The sequence below is a fragment of the Chlorocebus sabaeus genome, chromosome 6, assembly GCF_047675955.1.
Source record: "Chlorocebus sabaeus isolate Y175 chromosome 6, mChlSab1.0.hap1, whole genome shotgun sequence".
Taxonomy (NCBI): Eukaryota; Metazoa; Chordata; class Mammalia; order Primates; family Cercopithecidae; genus Chlorocebus; species Chlorocebus sabaeus.
Window position 1 is genome coordinate 53,206,430 of NC_132909.1, and position 14,823 is coordinate 53,221,252.

The following is a 14,823-nucleotide window of genomic DNA, read 5'->3' on the forward strand; positions in this document are numbered from 1 at the left end:
CCCGCCTCCCAAAGTGCTGGGATTACAGGCATGAGCCACCGCACCTGGCACTGAGCAATTTTTTAAACCAATATATTTCTTGGTGCTGCATCTAATTTAATACTTATTTTAAAATCTGATCCTTTAAAAATCTGTTGTCAGTTGATTGAGAATGTCTGTTTTAAACACACGTTTCTAATGTATAAATCTAATGTTAGCAATAAAATTCCAAACACTTATCAGTGGGTATTTTATTTATTAGGGGCTGTATAAAATGCACTGCTAGCCAAACTGGTTTTGAATTTCTTTTGCCCCAGATCTCTGATTTTTGGAGGCTTCATTAAATAAAACTAATAATCCTCTATTCACTTTTTAAAAATTGTGGTAAAGTATATTACATAAAGTTTACATTTTAACCATGTTAAGTGTCCACTTTGCTGGCATTAAGTATACTCAGATTGGGAAGGAGTTTTTAATCTAACGCAGTTTCTGTTTCTGTGTCCTTCCCCGATTGGCTGGGGTTGGACTGCACAATCTAAGCTGATCCCAATTGGCTAAGACTTAAACTTTTCCAAATAGGGTAAATGCGCGGTTTGTGTAAACAGAACAGAAGAAGGTGGGTAGGTTTCATATACAACTTTTACAACTTATGACCAGAAAGTTGAGTCTTCGAAGAGGAACTTAGTTGTTCCAACATGTGTCTGTGTTAATCCCACTACTGTAGTTACCTCATAAAAGTGAAGTCACAGTATTTGACTTTTTATGACTAGTTTATTTCATTTAGCATAACATGTTCAAGGTTCATGTTGTAGCACATCTCAATTTCCGTTTTTAAGGATGGATAATATTCTACTGTATGGCTAGACCACGTTTTGATTTGCTTTCACCTTTTCGATATTGTGAATAAAGCTGCCATGAACATGGGTGTACAAATATCTCTTCCAATACCTGCTTTCAACTTTTTGATTAATACACCCAGAAGTGGAATTGCTGGATCATAAAAAATATTATAAAAAGTATAAAAAATACTAAACATTTTTTAGTATTAATGTTTATTTTCCAATTTAGTCTTGAGGTTTCTCTCTTGAGAAAGGCCAAAAGCCAATATAGCCACACTTTTAAAATTTATTTATATATATATATTTTTAAGACAGAGTCTCACTCTGTCATCCAGGCTGGAGTGCAGTGGCACTATCTCAGCTCACTGCAACCTCCGCCTCCTGGGGTCAAGTGATTCAGCCTCCCGAGCAGCTGGGATTACAGGCATGTCCCACCATGCCCAGCTAATCTTTATATTTTTTGTAGAGACAGGGTTTCACCATGCTGGCCACTCCTGACCTCAGGTGATCTGCTCATCGCTGGGATTACAGGCCTGAGCCAACATGTCCGGCCCAAGATAGCCACTCTCTAGGAGAGCTGGTGGAGGATGTTAAGTTCAGGTGTGTCAAGTGAGACACAATGAGAAAGTGAAACCAAAATTGAGGAAAGAAAAAAGTTTATTCTAGATTCCAGAGAAGTTAGGGGTGCTGAATAATGACCCACAGAAAGTCCAGAGACGGTATGGTGCTCAAACTGTGAGTAGGTTACTGGAGAGAGAGAGGGAGAGAGGGCCTGTGGGACTGTGCCTTTTTTTAATGGCCATGGGTTTATTCCTGTCTTTCTTCACGTGATTGTCGATTGGCTAGGGAAAAAAATGAAGGGGGGAATTTATTTACATGACTGTGGTCTTGGTCATTAGGTTTTATAGGGGTCAGCAGCTGTGAGATGAGGAACACGTGGGTTATATCAGGAAACAACCACACAGGGGGAGGAAGTTTGTCAGACCTAAAACGACACCAACGTAGCAGCTTTGTATTAAAGAAATTATGACCTATGGCAATTCTACGTTTATCCCCTATCACTTTTTTTATTTTTTAAGAGACAGGGGTCTGCCCAGGCTGGTCTCTTAACTCCTGGGCTCAAGCAATCCTCCAACCTGGGTCTCCCAAAGTGCTGGGATTGCAGACGTGAATAAAACACCTGTCCCAAATCACTTAAATCCTACCACGTCTTGGCAGGTGTTTTATTCACAGGGATATTTAGAAAATGCCAAAGAGGGTTTGTGTGTGTGTGTGTGTGTGTGTGTGAGAGAGATATAAAGTTTCTGGTTTCATCGTCAAAAGTAAGGGAAGAGCGAGGCTCCTTCTCAAAAAAAAAAAAAAATATATATATATATATAGAACTACAGTACACAAGGCTGTAAATTCCAAAGTTTTTCTTTGCTTGTAGATTTTTTTTTTTTTTTTTGAGACGGAGTCTCGCTCTGTTGCCCAGGCTGGAGTGCAGTGGCCGGATCTCAGCTCACTGCAAGCTCCGTCTCCCGGGTTTACGCCATTCTCCTGGCTCAGGCTCCCGAGTAGCTGGGACTACAGACACCCGCCACCTCGCCCGGCTAGTTTTTTGTATTTTTTAGTAGAGACGGAGTTTCACCGTGTTAGCCAGGATGGTCTCGATTTCCTGACCTCGTGATCCACCCGTCTCGGCCTCCCAAATGCTGGGATTACAGGCTTGAGCCACCGCGCCCGGTCTGCTTGTAGATTGATATTTATCATAGTCCCTGGAGGAGGGTGTAAGGCCTCCAGCGACCCAGGATCCAGTTTCAAAGACTTCTTAATTAGGTCAGTGAATGTGGTCAAGTTACATGGCCCGTTCATGCCTTTGCTTTCCATCCACAAAGCGGGCAACATAAAAACTCTCTTGAGCAAGAAGGGGAACCCCTCCCACAGCTCCAGGAGACCCCAGTGCAGATTTCACCTGGGGTCTGCATGGCCTGAAGGGTGGCTCTCCCACTGGCAACCCTGCCCCCAAGGCATCGCCCCGCCCCATTGTCTCCGCCTTGGTATCGCCCCGCCCCCTCTGCCTTTCCCAGTGGACGCTGGGATCTCTCTACTAGCTTTGGAAGGTCGCGGCTGTAGCGTCCTCCTGACGTCATCACACGGCTCTCGTTGCTCCTGTTTCTCAGCCTATTCCGTGGCCCGCCGGTTGCCCTCCTGCCTGGAAACGGTAGTGCGTTCCCGGAAACGGAAGTGAACGCAGCACTCCGCGTGCGTCCGCGTGCAGGCCCGCCTCCTTCCACATCAACCAGCCTTAAGGTTGCTCCCACCAGGCTAGGAGGACCGGAGTAGGGATGGGGTCAAAGGGCAGCCTCTTGCAGGTCGCCTCTTCCTGCGGCCTTCCTGGACTTCGCGCCTGGGACCTCCTGCCGCTGCTGCACTTCTTCGGAGACTCCCACCTGCCCCGCTAGAGGCTTGGGTCCAGGTAAAAGGCGGGTCGGGAGTGCGGGCAGGGAGCCCCGGTGGGACCTTTTTCGTCCGCGCGCTCCCCTTTCCTAGGCCTCTTCTTCAACCTTTGCAGTCTTTCTGCACAAGGAAGAAAATCTCTTGCTGGAGTCCTGGTTAGACTTCACCGACCAGGGGATTCCAGCCACTTTGAGTGAACACTGGGTGAATTTGTACTTTTGGGGGATGTTCTTTATGTTTGGTAAATTATGTACAGGTGGAGAGATTAGAAACTCATTATTAGGGAGTACAGGCATCTGACAGAATTAAATGCATGGGTGAATGAATGCATGTAAATGCAAATTTTACTGTCACGGAAAAGTAAATAGCTCGGTATTCAGCTCAGAACCCTGTAAATCGCTGAGCTTCAAAACACAAGTATCTCCAGAAAAAAAAAAAGAACATGCAGACTTGTTTTTGTATCACAAATTGGAACTGGGTTGACCATAAACAGCAAGAGCCGTTTCCAAGTGGATTTTCCTTACCTTGTTAATTTGGAAACATTCAAACAGAAGAAAACAGTCCAGTACAATAAACCACCATTGCCCTAGATTCACTAAGTATTAATATCTTGTCATTTCCTTTTTTTTTTTGGAGACAGAATCTCGCTCTGTTGCCCAGGCTGGAGTGCAGAATGTCACTCTGTTGCCCAGGCTGGAATGCAACAGCGCGATCTCCGCTCACTGCAACCTCCACCTCCCAGGTTCAAGCGATTCTCCTGCCACAGCCTCCTGAGTAGCTGGGATGACAGGTGCACACCACCACGCCCGGCTAATTTTTGTATTTTTAGTAGAGATGGGGGTTTCACCATGTTGGCCAGGCTGAACTCCTGACCTCATGATCCTCCTGCCTCGGCTTCCCAAAGTGCTGGGATTACAGGCATGAGCTACTGCGCCCCGCACGTATGAAGGTTTATAAGCTAAAAGTAAGTTGACGGTGAGGTAGGAGGCGGGACTAGACTCTGGAGTCGGGGCTTAGACATCCCACAAAATTGAAGACTAGCTAAAGCAGGTCTGGGGCCACGTGAATATTTTTTTTGGGTGTCTCCACTATTGAGTAGGTTCTCAGGTGGTCAGGGCCTCTGAGGTCTCCCTTTGGGCAACGCTGTTTACCTCCTTCCTTTCGTCCCTTCTACAGTTACCATTTGTTAACCCCTCTCTGCCCAGCCTTCTGGAAATTAGGTTCAATATCCAACGGCCCATTTTTATCTCCTAATCCACTTTTACAACACCCTGCTATTTATATTTACACTTTTCCAGAAGGTGGGAATTTAGAAGGGAAAATTAACTAGACATTTGCTAAATGTAGGCTGAAACCCCCTGCAGAGATCCTTAGTCGACCTGGGGGCAACAGCAAGCACCCCAGAGGACTTGGCACTGGAGTGTCTTTTAGGCTATTGGAGCAAGTTCAAAGTCGTCTTAAGAAGAAACTCATTTTCTGTTGCAACACTGGGTTCAATACAGATTAGAAAACTAACAGATTTGGCCTACATATGGTTCTATGCATTATAATGATGTTTTACAATTAGACTTATTTTGTAAAAAGGAAAATGGAAAGAGATCCCTTATGTACAGGTCTTTATGGCCCTTTACAGGCTCATGTTACTTCCAGGGACCAGAATGCCATGTCTAAGGGATCCCCTCCTAGCTGCTCCCTTTAGAAGGCTTACGTTTTCCCCAGGGTCTCTTCAGTCCCCCAATTCTGAGAGGCTTCCTACCAGGCCATCACTCATGCCTCCCCCTTATGCAACTAGCCCCAGCCTATTCCTCCCACTCCCCAAGAGAGTAAGCTCAACCAGTATCACCAGGAGTGGGGCCCCATGTCGCCCCTAAAGTCAAACCTGTGTGCATTGTGGAAGGTAACTAATGGAAGTAAGGGAACATGTGCCATTTTCTGTGTCTAATTTGGCTTTATGCAAGGGAAAAATTGTAGTTTTTAGAGAATCAAGAGAAGTTTGTAGAGAAGTTTGTTACGTTAACCATGTTGTTTCATTTAACTTGTTATGACTCACAAATATTGTCATCTGCTTGTTGTGTTGTGAAAAAAAAGTAGAGAAAAAAAGGTGTGGTATATACCTATATATATATCTTATTGATCCTATTTCTCTGGAATACCCTGACTAATACAGGGTTTTTTTTGTTGTTGTTTGTTCGTTTGTTTAAAGAAATGGGGTTTTGCCATGTTGCTTAGGCTGGTCTCGAACTGCTGGACTCAAGTGATCCGCCCACCTTGGCTTCTCAAAGTGCTGGGAGTACAGGCATGAACCACCATGCTTGACCTCGTTGAGACTTTTTGCATCTGTATTCGTGAGCTATGGTGTTGGCCCATAGTTCTCTGTTCTTTTAATGTCTTTCGTTTTGGTATTAGGGTGATGCTGGCCTCACAGAATGTTAGAAAGTATTCCCTCTGCTTCTTCTGGAAGGGATTGTAGAAAATTGGCATACTTTCTTACTTTCTTCCTTAAACGTTTGGTAGAATTAATCAGTGAACACATCTGGACCTGGTGCTTTTAGTTTTGGAATGTTATTATTCTTTTTCTTTATAGATACAGACCTGTTTAGATTGTCTGTTTCTTCTCGTGTGGGTTTTTGCAGTTATATGGTTTGGCTGTGTCCCCACCCAAATCTCATCTTGAATTCCCACATGTTGTAGGAGGCACCCGGTGGGAGGTAATTGAATCATGGGGGCAAGTCTTCCCCATGCTGTTCTTGTGATAGTGAATAAGTCTCATGAGTTTTGACTGTCTTAAAAATGGAAGTTTTTCTGCACAAGCTCTCTTTTTGCCTGTCGTCATCCACGTAAGATGTAACTTGCTTCTCCTGGCCTTCCACCATGATTGTGAGGCGGCCCCAGCCAGGTGGAACTGTAAGTCCAATTAAACCTTTTTCTTTCGTAAATTGCCAAGTTTTGGGTATGTCTTCATCAGCAATGAAAACGGACTAATGCAGGCATATTGTTTCTTTCAAGTCATTAATGTATTTCATTTAGGTTTTCAAATTTGTGGATATGGAGTTGTTCATTAAATTCCTTTATTATCCATTTCATATTTATGAGATCTGTAGTGATGTCCCTTCTTAATTTCTGCTATTAGTAATTTGTGTCTTCTCTGTTTTTTCTCTGTTAGCCTGATGAAACGTTTATTTTATTCATCCTTTCAAAGAACCAGCTTTTGGTATTGTTGATTTTACTCTATTTTCTGTTTTCAATTTCATTGACTTTTGTTTGAGGTTTTTTTTTGAGACAGTGTCTTGCTTCGTTGCCCAGGCAGGAGTGCAGTGGCATGATCACAGCTCACTGCAGCCTCAACCTCCTGGGCTCAAGGGATGCTCCCACCCCAGTCACCCAAGTAGAGGGGAGCACAGGCATGTGCCACCATGCCTGGGTACTTTTAAAGTTTTTGTAGATATGGAGTCTAGCTATATTGCCCAGGCTGGTCTCAAAACTCCTGGCCTCAAGCGATCCTCCCACATTGGCCTCCCAAAGTGCTGAGATTATTTATTCTGCTTACTTTGCTTTTTTTGTTTTTGTTTTTCCCAGTTTCCTAAGGTGGCGGCTTAGACGATTGACATAGATCTTGTTTCTTTTCTAACCGTTCGGTGCCAGAAATTTCTCCTTAAGAACTGCTTTTGTTGCACCCCACAAACCTTGTTAAGTTGTATCTGCTGTCAGTGCAAGTTTTTTAGAGTTTTCTTGAGATTTCTTGTTTGACCTATTTGTTATTTACAAGTGTGCCGTTTGATCTTCAAGTATTTTGAGATTTTTTTTTAGCTGTCTTTGATTAGTTTCCAGTTTAATTCTGTTGTGATCTGAGAGCATATATTGTATTATTTCAGTTCTTTCATATTTGTTAAGAGGTGTTTCATGCCCCACAGTGTGGTATGTCTTGATGAACATTCTATGTGAGCTTAAGAAGAATGTATAATCTGCTGGTTTTGGATGAAATAATCAGATATGCTAATTATATACAGTTGATTGATGGTGCTCTTCAGTTTTACTACATCTTTACTGATTTTTCTCCCTGCTGGATCTGTCCATTTCTGATAGAGGGGTATTTATTATTTATTTATTTATTTTTAAATTTATCTTATTATTATTATTTTTTTTTTTGGAGATGGAGTCTTGCACTGTCACCCGGGCTGGAGTGCCATGGCATGATCTCGGCTCACTGCACCCTCCGCCTCACGGGTTCAAGCGATTCTCCTGCCTCAGCCTTCTGAGTAGCTGGGACTATAGGCGTGTGCCACCACGCCTGGCTAATTTTTATATACTTAGCAGAGACAGGACTTCCCCATATTGGCCAGGCTGGTGTCGAACTCCTGACTTCGTGATCCACCCGCCTCAGCCTCCCAAAGTGCACTACTGTGCCTGGCGATAAAGGGATATTTAAATCTCCAGCTATAATAGTGATTTTGTCTATTTCTCCTTGCAGTTCTATTAGCTTTTACCTCATTTTGATGCTCTTTTAGGTGCACACACATTAAGGATTGTTATGACTTATTGGAATATTGATCTCTTTATTATTAAGTTATGCCCCTCTTTATCCCAGATAACTTTCCTTGATATGATGTCTGCTCTGGGCCAGGCGCAGGGTCTCACGTCTGTAACCCAGAACTTTGGGAGGCTGAGGTGGAGGATCCCTTAACGCTAGGAGCTTGAGACCAGCCTGGGCAATGTAGCAAGACCCTATCTCTGTGATTTAAAAAAGTTGAAGTCTGGGCCAGGCATGGTGGCTCATGCCTGTAATCCCAGCACTTTGGGAGGCCGAGGCAGGTTGATCATGAGATCAGGAGATCAAGACCATCCTGGCTAACATGGTGAAACACCGTCTCTACTAAAAATACAAAAAAAAAAAAAAAAAAAAAATTAGCTGGGTGTGGTGGCGGATACCTGTAGTCCCAGCTACTTGGGAGGCTGAGGCAGGAGAACGGCGTGAACCTGGGAGGTGGAGCTTGCAGTGAGCTGAGATTGCGCCACTGCACTCCAGCCTGGATGACAGAGCAAGACTCCATCTCAAAAAAAAAAAAAAAAAAAAAAAGTTGAAGTCTGCTCTGTCTGAAATTAATATAGCTACTCCTGCTTTCTTTTGATTGTCATTAGCATGGCATATCTTCATTCATTTATGTTTTAATTTATATGTGTCTGTATAATTAAAGTGGGTTTCTTGTAGACAATGAATAGCGTTCCTCATAGCCCTCCTCATCTAACCTATTGACCACTGGCATATTACACATCCACACCCCATCACCAATCCTCAACCCTGACCTTACCTAATGCATCTTCCATCCCTGGTAAATATTCCATGGGCACCACAGTACTTACCTCTGAATTCCCAATGACCTATCCCATGGACCTTACATCAATGACCCCACAGTTCCTCAGCATCACTGACCATCTGGATCTCCACTAAGCCCCCTTGGAACCACATCACTGACCCCCGCATAGCCACACAATTGATTTCAGACTGCACATCCCTGACCCTGCTTCATATCACCAACCCCACAGAGCTGCAACACAGCACCAGAGATTCCTCCATTGATCTCTGTATAATCCCTATCAGTGCTCCTAAGGAATCTCTATCACTAACCCCACAATGTACATGTTACCCCAGAGACTCCTAATCACTGTCCTACAGACCTTCATCACTAACCTCACAAATCCTCAGTTTTAGTCTGTTCTCATGCTGCTAATAAAGACATACTTGAAACTGGGTAATTTATAAAGGAAAGAGGTTTAATTGACACATAGTTCCACATGGCTGAGGCGGCTTTACAACCATGGCAGAAGGCGATTGAGGAGCAGAGTCCTTGCGGCAGGCAAGAAATCTTGTGCAGGGGAACTACCCTTTATAAATCCATCATATCTTGACAGTCTTATTCACTTCCGCAAGAACAGCATGGTGGAAACCACCCACATGATTCAATTATCTCCACCTGGCCCCCACCCGTGACATGTGGGGATTATTACTATTCAGGGTGAGATTTGGGTGGGGACACTGCCAAACCATATCACTTACTAACCCCACTGACCCCTCTGATCTCACAGGAGAGATGAATAGACCTCATCACTGATCATAAAGACTCCCAACCAAATCCCCAAATGCTCCCCATTCTTTCTTTTCTTTCTGTTTTTAGACAGAGTCTTGCTCTGTTGCCCAGGCTGGAGTGCAGTGGTGTGTGATCTCGGCTCACTGCAACCTCTGCCTCCTGGGTTCAAGCAATTCTCTTGTTTCTGCCTCCCGAGCAGCTGGGATTACAGGCACCTGCCACCTGCCACTACACCTGGCTAATTTTTGTATTTTTTGTAGAGACGGGGTTTCACCCTGTTAGCCAGGCTGATCTTGAACTCCTGACCCCAAGTAATCCGCCCTGATTGGCCTCCCAAAGTGCTGGGATTACAGGTGTGAGCCACTGCGCCTGGTCACTCCCCATTATTTCTGATAGTGGTATAAACTGTTATCTCTTGGTTAAGATGGTGTCTGGCAAGTTTCTCCACTGTGTGTTATTTTTTTTAATTTTAATTTTTTGTTTTTCTTTAGACTGAAAAGTTGTAAAACTCTGCATTAATTAAAAGTAAGTTATATTTAAGTGCTTTGCGGAGGGGAGGGCAATGTGTTAAGACTATGTAAATATCCTTTTCCTCTTAGAAACTTTCATGTACCACTAATGATTCTTGCCTGGATTAATTATAATAATAGTTACCAAATTGTTTTTTTTTTTTTCTTTTCTCTGAGACGGAGTTTCACTCTTATTGCCCAGGCTAGAGTACAATGGCGTGATCTTGGCTCACCGCAACCTCTGCCTGCCTCCCAGGTTCAAGCAATTCTCCTGCCTCAGCCACCCGAGTAGCTGGGATTACAGGCATGCACCACTACACCTGGCTAATATTTTATTTTTTTAGTAGAGATGGGTTTCTCCATGTTGGTCAGGCTGGTCTCGAAATCTCACCTTCATGTGATCTGCCCTCCTTGGCCTCCTAAAGTGTTGGGATTACAGACGTAAGCCACCGTGCCCGGCAGTTTCCCCCCCAGCCCCCAACTGTCTGTGCCTTCTAGATTTCCCATTTGTCATACTGCTCTAGGTTAGAGATGTTTCGCCTATTTGTTTCATTTATTTATATCAGTGTGAATTCATGGGTTCCCATGTACTCATTATTTTGCCCTAGTTGTCCCAGCTTTGACCAGTGGAAGCCCCCTCGGCTGGCTCCTACATCCGCTTGATATGGCCCATCATTCCATGAGAACTTTCTGACCTTAAGATGTTCTAGGCTTATCTCATATTTTTCCTTCTCCAGCCCTGGAGTCAGCCTTCCTCCCAAGAGCTCTAGTTCCTTTAAGAGGATAATGGTATTTAGAAACCAATTCTGGACACTAAGTGTGCTCATTGCTACCTTGAATTCATTGTTTTCAGGGCCTCTCGGCAAACAGGGATAGAGAATAAATGTTTTTCTACCTACATGCATTCATGGATATAAGTACACATATTTGAGTTCTATATTATATCTTAACAGGGCTTTACACTAATATTTCCAATTAATCAGGCATTATTCTCACCTTCCTCCTTTCCTGATTGTAACTCTTAGTGAGAAGATTAGCTTCCATTATCCTCAGAGCATTTCCTCGTTGGCTTATAAACCCTCACTTGCAACTTTGTTACCCAAAAGCTTGACCGTGGACATGCTGGCCCCTGCACTCCCCCACACCTCAGGGGTACCTTCCCAAAGGACACTCTGCTGAAAGGGAAGAGAAAGGGGGAAGGAGGAAAGACCAAAGATTGGTTTTGTTGTGAAACTTTTCCACATTCATTGTAGAAACATTGGTAAAACACCTGAGAGCAAAGAAGATATTAAATTGGACATATTTCAAACTCCAGAAAACTTTCCTTCTTACAAAAATATTTTTTTATATACAAATGGAGTATTACTATGTTACTGAGGCTGGTCTGGAACTCCTGGGCTCAAGCAATCCTCCTGCCTTGGCCTTTTAAAGTGCTGGGACTGCAGGTGTGAGCCAGCATGCCTGGCCTCCAGAAAACTTTTAAGATGAAATAATTGTAAATTTAAAGCAATGGATCTAATTATTAACATAATGTATAATGACCACAAAGTCTGAAATCTCAGGGTAGTAGTGTATTCTTTATGCTTTTTTAGATTAATAACTGGACCCATTGATGCTAATTTGGAAGTGCTTCACCTATATAGATAGATCATAGTTGAAAAAAAACACATTGAACATATACTTTGAAAATATATGTGTATATCCATATACATGTATGTGTATATATACATATTTTTAAAAATTTTTATTATACTTTAAGTTCTAGGGTACATATGCACAGCATGCAGGTTTGTTACATATGTATACCTGTGCCATGTTGGCATGCTGCACCCATTAACTCGTCATTTACATTAGATATATCTCCTAATGCTATCCTTCCCCCCTCCCCCCTCCCCACAATAGGCCCTGGTGTGTGATGTTCCTCTTCCTGTGTCCAAGTGATCTCATTGTTCAATTCCCACCTATGTGTGAGAAGATGCGGTGTTTGGTTTTCTGCTCTTGTGATAGTTTGCCGAGAATGATGGTTTCCAGCTTCATCTGTGTCCCTACGAAGGACACAAACTCATCCTTTTTTATGGCTGCATAGTATTCCATGGTGTATATGTGCCACACTTTCTTAATCCAGTCTGTCACTGATAGACATTTGGGTTGATTCCAAGTCTTTGCTATTATGAATAGTGCTGCAATAAACATACGTGTGCATGTGTCTTTATAGCAGCATGATTTCTAATCCTATGGGTATATACCCAGTAATGGGATGGCTGGGTCATATGGTATTTCTAGTTCTAGATCCTTAAGGAATCGCCACACTGTCTTCCACAATGGTTGAACTAGTTTACACTCTCACCAACAGTAAAAGTGTTCCTATTTCTCCACATCCTCTCCAGCACCTGTTGTTTCCTGACTTTTTAATGATTCCCATTCTAACTGGCATGAGATGGTGTCTCATTGTGGTTTTGATTTGCATTTCTCTGACGGCCAGTGATGATGAGCATTTTTTCATGTGTCTGTTGGCTGCATAAATGTCTTCTTTTGAGAAATGTCTCTTCATATCCTTTGCCCAGAGATATGAAGGGGTTCATATCCCTTCATATCCCTTTTTGATGGGGTTGCTTTTTCTTGTAAATTTGTTTGAGTTCTTTGTAGGTTCTGGATATTTGCTCTTTGTCAGATGAGTATATTGCAAAAATTTTCTCCCATTCTGTAGGTTGCCTGTTCACTCTGATGGTAGTTTCTTTTGCTGTGCAGAAGCTCTTTAGTTTAATTAGATCCCATTTGTCAATTTTGGCTTTTGTTGCCATTGCTTTTGGTATTTTAGACATGAAGTCCTTGCCCATGCCTATGTCCTGAATGATATTACCTAGGTTTTCTTCTAGGGTTTCTATGGTTTTAGGTCTAATATTTAAGTCTCTAATCCATTTTAGATTAATTTTCATATAAGGAGTAAGGAAAGGATCCAGTTTCAGCTTTCTACTTATGGGTAGCCAATTTTCCCAGCACCATTTATTAAACAGGGAATCCTTTCCCCATTTCTTGTTTTTGTCAGGTTTGTCAAAGATCAGATAACTGTAGATGTGTGGTATTATTTCTGAGGGCTCTGTTCTGTTCCTTTGGTCTATATCTGTTTTGGTACCAGTACCATGCTGTTTTGGTTACTGTAGCCTTGTAGTATTGTTTGAAGTCAGGTAGTGTGATGCCTCCAGCTTTGCTCTTTTGGCTTAGGATTGTCTTGGCAATGCAGGCTCTTTTTTGGTTCCATATGAACTTTAGAGCCATTTTTTTTCCAATTCTGTGAAGAAAGTCATTGGTAGCTTAATGGGGATGGCATTGAATCTATAAATTACCTTGGGCAGTATGGCCATTTTCACGATATTGATTCTTCCTATCCATGAGCATGGTATGTTTTTCCATTTGTTTGTGTCCTCTTATTTCACTGAGTAGTGGTTTCTAGTTCTCCTTGAAGAGGTCCTTTACATCCCTTGTAAGTTGGATTCTGGTGGGGCACGGTGGCTCAAGCCTGTAATCCCAGCACTTTGGGAGGCCGAGACGGGCGGATCATTAGGTCAGGAGATCAAGACCAACCTGGCTAACACAGTGAAACCCCGTCTCTACTAAAAAATACAAAAAACTAGCTGGGTGAGGTGGCGAGCACCTGTAGTCCCAGCTACTTGGGAGGCTGAGGCAGGAGAATGGCGTAAACCTGGGAGGCGGGGCTTGCAGTGAGCTGAGATCCAGCCACTGCACTCCAGCCTGGGCGACAGAGACTCTGTCTCAAAAAAAAAAAAAAAAAAAAAAAAAAAAAAAAAAAAAAAAAAAAAAAAGGGTTGGATTCCTAGGTATTTTATTCTCTTTGAAACTATTGTGAATGGGAGTTCATTCATGATTTGGCTCTCTGTTACTGGTGTATAAGAATGCTTGTGATTTTTGCACATTGATTTTGAATCCTGAGACTTTGCTGAAGTTGCTTATCAGCTTAAGGAGATTTTGGGCTGACACGATGTTTTCTAAATATACAATCATGTCATCTGCAAACTGGGACAATTGGACTTCTTCTTTTCCTAACTGAATACCTTTATTTCTTTGTCTTGCCTGATTGTCCTGGCCAGAACTTCCAACACTATGTTGACTAGGAGTGGTGAGAGAGGGCATCCCTGTCTTGTGCCACTTTTCAAAGGGAATGATATTGGCTGTGGGTTTGTCATAAATAGCTCTTATTGTTTTGAGAAATGTTCCATCAATACCAAACTTATTGAGAGTTTTTAGCATGAAGCGCTGTTGAATTTTGTCAAAGGCATTTTCTGCATCTATTGAGATAATGTGTTTTTGTCTTTGGTTCTGTTTATATGATGGATTACATTTATTGATTTGCGTACGTTGAACCAGACTTGCATCCCAGGGCTAAAGCCCACTTGATCATAGTGGATAAGCTTTTTGATGTGCTGCTGGATTCGGTTTGCCAGTATTTTATTGAGGAATTCTGCATCAATGTTCATCAGGGATATTGGTCTAAAATTCTCATTTTTTGTCGTGTCTCTGCCACGCTTTGGTATCAGGATGATGTTGGCCTCATAAAATGAGTTAGGGAGGATTCCCTTTTTTTCTATTGATTGGAATAGTTTCAGAAGGAATGGTACCAGCTCCTCCTTGTACCTTTGGTAGAATTCGGCTGTGAATCCGTCTGGTCCTGGACTTTTTTTGGTTGGTATGCTATTAATTATTGCCTCAATTTCAGAGCCTGTTATTGGTCTATTCAGGGATTCAACTTCTTCCTGGTTTAGTCTTGGGAGAGTGTAAGTGTCCAGGAATTTATCCATTTCTTCTAGGTTTTCTAGTTTATTTGCGTAGAGGTGTTTATAGTATTCTCTGATGGCAGTTTGTATTTCTGCAGGGTCAGTGGTAATATTCCCTTTATCGTTTTTTATTGTGTCTATTTGATTCTTCTCTCTTTTCTTCTTTATTAGTCTTGCTAGCAGT